This window comes from Microtus ochrogaster, chromosome 2 (assembly GCF_000317375.1).
Source record: "Microtus ochrogaster isolate Prairie Vole_2 chromosome 2, MicOch1.0, whole genome shotgun sequence".
NCBI classification, from domain to species: Eukaryota; Metazoa; Chordata; class Mammalia; order Rodentia; family Cricetidae; genus Microtus; species Microtus ochrogaster.
This window is the reverse complement of record NC_022010.1, coordinates 59,935,304-59,941,248: the sequence shown is the minus strand read 5'-3', so window position 1 is coordinate 59,941,248 and position 5,945 is coordinate 59,935,304. Positions and strand designations below refer to the sequence as shown.

The 5,945-nt window shown below is 37.0% G+C and overlaps 1 pseudogene; it reads left to right on the top strand.

Annotated features, from left to right (window-relative positions):
* Window positions 1–4,900: 4,900 nt before the first annotated feature.
* Window positions 4,901–5,649, top strand: LOC101995712 (annotated as a pseudogene).
* Window positions 5,650–5,945: the final 296 nt, after the last annotated feature.

Genomic DNA, 5,945 nt, shown 5'->3' with positions numbered 1-5,945 from the left:
TTGCATACATAATAAATAAATAAATAAATAAATAAATAAATAAATAAATAAAATAGTTTATGATTTTGTCAAAACTGAAAAACTTTCATGAATAATCCAAAATCAGAATGACTATACTTCCAATATAGACATAAAAAGAAGTATAAAATAAGAAGATAATGAAGAATCTTTAAATTGATGGAATTGTGTACCATGAGGGCCTGCTCGTTGGGGTTTCTGCCCTGCTCAGTTCCCACAGCCAGTAAGCCCCAAAGAAAGTCACACAGAGATCTCCATAAGATTATAAACTGATTGGCCCATTAGCTCAGGCTTCTTATTAGCTCTTGCAATGTATATTAACCCATTATTCTTATCTATGTTAGCCACCATGGCTCAGTACCTTTCTCAGCCAGGTAGGTTACATCTTGCTTCTTCTGTCATCTGGGCAGGAATCGTGAAAGAGCTTCCTTCTTAGAATTTTCCTGTTTTCATCGCACCACCTCTACTTCCTATCTCATTTTCCTGCCTATACTTCCTGCCTGGCCCAATCAGCATTTATTTAAAATATGATTGACAGAATACAGACAATTCCCCCACACCAGAATTGGTAGTATTGTTATCTAAATTTACTTGTGTACAACTTGGTACAAAGAAAATAGTCAATTTTATGCTATTTAAACATTCTCATATTTGAATCATAGAGAACACAGAAAAAAAGAAACAAGTGAAATAGAAAAGAGGTGAAATTCTGTACTAATAATTTTTAATAGTAAGTATCAGTGGGAACAAATTAATCATTCTATTTTTAAAATTATATTTCCTATCTCTATCTGAAAAAAAACCTCTAAAATTACAACTAAAAAGCAACCCAAATGTGACTTTGTGATAACATGCCCATTAAGAGAAATAAAGGAAATTTGGAGGCATTAATTTGGGGGAAGAGATAAAAGATGATCATAGAACATTTGGCATACTAGATGACAAAGATGATATCCATGACAGCAGGATCATATCAAAAGACTTCAGGAGTTAACACGAAGAAGCAAGGTAACACAGAGCAAAGAGGGAACAACTTCAGCATCGATACAAATAATGATGGCAAGAAACCAGAATGTACCAAGCATGTTTACTAAATGAGATTCTATGGTATAGAAGCAAATGATAAATTGTTCACTGTGGCAAGAAGCTGCTTAGCCAGCTTATCATTTCAAAATCATAAAGGCAGAATCAAGTATTTTGCATTCCTCTTTTCCACAAATGGTACTGCCCTGTAACCAAATATTACTATGAAGTGAAGAATGAGAGGCAGAATTATAGAATCATCATTTGCAGCCGTATTGGATTAAGGCATGCTCATTAACCACAGATGGACACCAGAATTATAGAGAGAAAACCAAATTATGGGCATTCTTGTTGAAAACTCAAACTTGAGACTAAGTTTCAAGATCTGGTATCCAGTTTATAAAAACTGTTTGAAACAAAGAAATGATGCATGCTGTGTGGGTGAAAAAAAAGGGAAGTTCCAGTGATTCTGTCTTCAGTGATTAACTATTAAGGGGAAAACATGGTTGAAAAATAGTGTGTCAATTAAAACCAATTGAGATGGTTGAGGAAATAGCTCAGTTGCTATTTTCTTTGGAAGCACAAGATTGCATTTGACTCTTGAAATCTTTATGAAAAATGCCAATTATGGAAAGCACATGCTCATAATTTTAGCAGTTGGAGCAGTAGGGGCTGAATTTCTGGAGCTTCCTGGCCAGCACTGGACAGCCAGGCTTATCTACTTTGTGTATTACCAGTCAGTGTGATACCTTGTCTCTGGGGATTGAAAATGCCAAGATTGTCCTTTTGTCACACACTTATGTGTAGCCACACACACACACACACACACACACACAAATATACAACACACACACACAAATGAAGGCATACATTAACAACTACATTATAAAAAGTTTGACTGGTTCCTAATTTAAAATAATATTTAAAAGTTTGAGACAATTAGAAATGAGAATAGTGGCTTGATAAGTGATATTAAATAATTTTTTCATTTAAATATGAGATGATGTTATTATAATAATTTTGAAAGCAAGAGGCTTCCCCCCCTTGTACTAAAATATTTATGAGTGAAAGCCTAAGACATGCTTCTTATGAATATTGCACAAAGGAGTGAGAAATAAACAAGCAAGCCTGACTTCTGTAGCAAAAGCAGTTTTTCAAAAGTGGAAAGGTGATGTAATAAAACAAAAAACAGAAAAACACCAAAACAGTTGTTGTACAGATATATGGCAATTTGTTGCCACCAGAGCTGTTTGTGATGGCCATTCTTGGTTGTCAGCTTGACTACATCTGTAATGAACTGCAATCTAGAAACAGGTTTTTTTTTTTCTTGGTTTAAAGTGAGTGGATCCATTTCGAACCTAGACCTTTGAGGCAGGAAGGAATGTCTTTAATCTGGGCCATATATGGTCTGCAGAAGTCTGTTTATGGAGATGGAAGAAGGAATCTTTTGTTCTTTGCCTGTATGTCCTTGCCTTGAACTTCTTCAGGATTCCGGGGTATACTGAAGACCAGCTGAGACATCCAACTGTGTGGAATAAGAAACTACTGGATTTTTAGACTCTCCATCCACAGTTGGCCATTTTGCAATTAGTTGAACTGCAGTCTTTAAATCATCATAGATAGACAGACAGACAGACAGACAGACAGACAGATAGACGGATGGATAGGTAGTAGGTAGGTAGGTAGATAGGTATGGATTCCTTCTATCCATTCTGTTATTTTAGAGAACTTTAACTAACACACATGGTCTTAACATCACGGCCTCACTTTATTTTGTATCAACACACCCTTTCCTTTGACATGACATCCAAATTACACAATCTAGAATAAATCCTCTCTTCTATGACTCTGTTCATTTACACTGCTTTGTTTTTTGTTCAATATGCTTTCAAACACTTCATTTTATCCTTTCTGCTCCATACTAAACAAATCAGGGATAGTATCTTATTTTCAGATATGTCTTCTCCATAAGAAAACTTTCTGATACTGACTGATAGCCACACAAATGATATGTTCTCTCTGGATATCCTTCTTCATACATTTCACATCTCACAAACCCTTAAGCTTCCACTTTGGGCCATTGTTGCAAGGGAAGCAGCCACTTGTCCATCCCGGCTGCCCGGCTAGCTTAGCCCCAAAATAACTACACAGAAACTGTATAATTAAATTACTGCTTGGCCCATTACCTCTAGAAATCCATTTCTATTAATCTATATATCACCATGTGGCAGTGGCTTACCGGGAGAGATTCTAACTGGCACCCATCTCAGGTGGAGGATCCTTGGCTTCTCTCTGACTTGGCCTTTCTTCCTTCCAGCATTTAGTTCTGTCTTCCCCACCTACCTAAGTTCTGTTCTATCAACTAGGCCAAGGTAGTTTCTTTATTCATTAACCAATGAAGCAACACACAAACAGAAGGAACTCCTACACCATTTCCCCTTTTCTGTTTATACAAAAAGGAAGGCTTTAACTTTAACATAGTAAAATTACATATAACAAAACAGGTATCAAATAAGAACAACAGTTACAATATTTATATCTACTTTATTTTTTATTATAACTAAGGAAAGCTATATTATTACTATCTATTCTTCAACTCCATCAAAGGATATAATATTATCTAAGTAAATAGGAAGTGTATTGTAAGCAACTTCCAAAACTCTAGAATCAACAGAGACATCTTGCTGCCTGTACAGTCACCCAAAGTTCTTCTGTACCATTGGGGCATCTATCTTCAGCCTACAGGCCCATAATATCCAGCAGACTTACATGAAGCAGGAAATTTCAAAGACAGTTCAGTTACTTTCTTCTGTATCCTTAAGAATGTCTTGCAAACTCTTTCATGAATCAGGAACCTTGAAGGATCATCTCACCTTTAGGCAAGTTCAGCTGTCATTAAGGGGAAATGGTGTAGGAATTCCTTCTTTTTGTGTGTTGCTTTCATTGGTTAATGAATAAACAATCTGCCTTGGCCTCGTTGATAGGGCAGAATTTAGGTAGGCAAGGAAGACAGAACTGAATGTTGGGAGGAAGAAAGGCATAGTCAGAGAGAAGCCATGGACCCTCCACCTGAGACAAACACGGGTTAGAACTCTCCCCATAAGCCACTGCCACGTGGTAATATATAGATTTATAAAACTGGATTAAATTAAGATGTAAAAATTAGCCAATAAGAAACTAGAGCTAATGGGCCAACCAGTAATTTTATTAATATAGTTTCTATGTGATTATTTTGGTGCTAAGCTAGCTGGGCAGCCAGGATGAACAAGCAGGCCCTTCGTCCTGCAACAGGGCATAACTTAATTATTTTTGTATTATTGTGACAAAACACCATGAACTAGCTGATCACACGCACACACAGACAAATTATTGGGCTTAAGAGTTGGAGTCCACGATCTTAGAGCAAAAGCAAAAGAACAGATGAGAGCTCACATTCTGCTCCACAACCACAAGGCAGAGTACACACTGGGAATTGTAGACTCACCTCTAGTGACATCACTTCCTCCAACAAGGCCACACCACCTAATCCTTTCCAAAGAGTTCCAGGACTAGGGAACAAGTATTCAAATACAGGAGCCTTTAGGGATATTCTTATTCAAACCACCAAGGAGTATTTTTTTTACTATTATATACTTACGTGTCTCTGACTAATGGTGTTAGAATTATAAAACCAAAACAAAAATGAAACAAAAAATTTGGTATGGAGGTAGAAAACAAGAAATCTGAGTGCTGCTGGAGATGAAGGAAATCAGTGCATAGGCTCTGGAAATCGAACAGTGGCTCCTCAGTGTAATGTAGAATAGTCACTCAATCCAGCAAGACCTGAAACAAGACATTCAAACAGGCTCCCAGCAGCACCATGGCTGTCAGCAAGAAAAAGCGCCTGATGAAAGGGAGCAAGAAGCAAGTCAAGAAGAAAGTGGTCTATCCATTTTTGAAGAAATATTGGTGTGATGTCAAAGCTCCAGCTATGTTCAATATTAGAAACATTGGGAAAACACTAGTCACAAGACTCAAGGAACCAAAATTGCATCTGATAGCCTCAAGGGTCATGTGTTTGAAGTAAGCCTTGTTGATCTACAGAATGATGAAGTTGCATTGAGAAATGTCAAGCTAGTTATTGTGGATATTCAGGACTGTCTGACTAACTTCCAGGGTACATATCTTACACGGGAAATATTGTATTCCATGGTCAAAAAGTGGCACACCATGATTGAAGTCCATGTTGATGTCAAGACAACCAATGGTTATTTGCTTCGTCTGTTCTGTGTTGGTTTCACTAATAAACCCAACAACTAGATACACCAGACCTATGCACAGCACCAGCAGGTCCAGCAGATCTGGAAGAAGATGATGGAACTCATGACCTGAGAAGTGCAGACAAATGACTTGAAGGAAGTGGTTAATAAATTGATTCCAGACAGCACTGGGAAAGACATAGGAAAGGCTTGCTAGTTCACTTATCCTCTTCATGATGCCTTTTTTAGAGAAGTAAAAATGCTGAAGAAACCCAAGTTTGAATTGGGAAAATTCATGGTGAAAGTAGTAGTTGAGACAGGTGCTAAAGTTGAACAAGCTGATGAATATGAACCACCAGTCCAAGTGTAAAATCCAGATTTTTAAGTGATAAATAAACGTCTTATTTGTGAAAAAAAAAGACAATCAAACAGGTATTAAACACCAGCAGTCACAACACTCATCTATGTCCAACAACCAATGAATGAGTAAACAAAATGCATGTATTTGAGATCCAATATCAGGGAACTATGGAATCAGAAATGATAGAAATAATGACAGACTTACAGAGTCAAATCTCAGGCAAAAGTTGTTTGTTTGTTTGTTTTTGTTTTGTTTTGTTTTGTTTTTTGGTTTCTCGAGACAGAGTTTCTCTGTGGTTTTGGAGC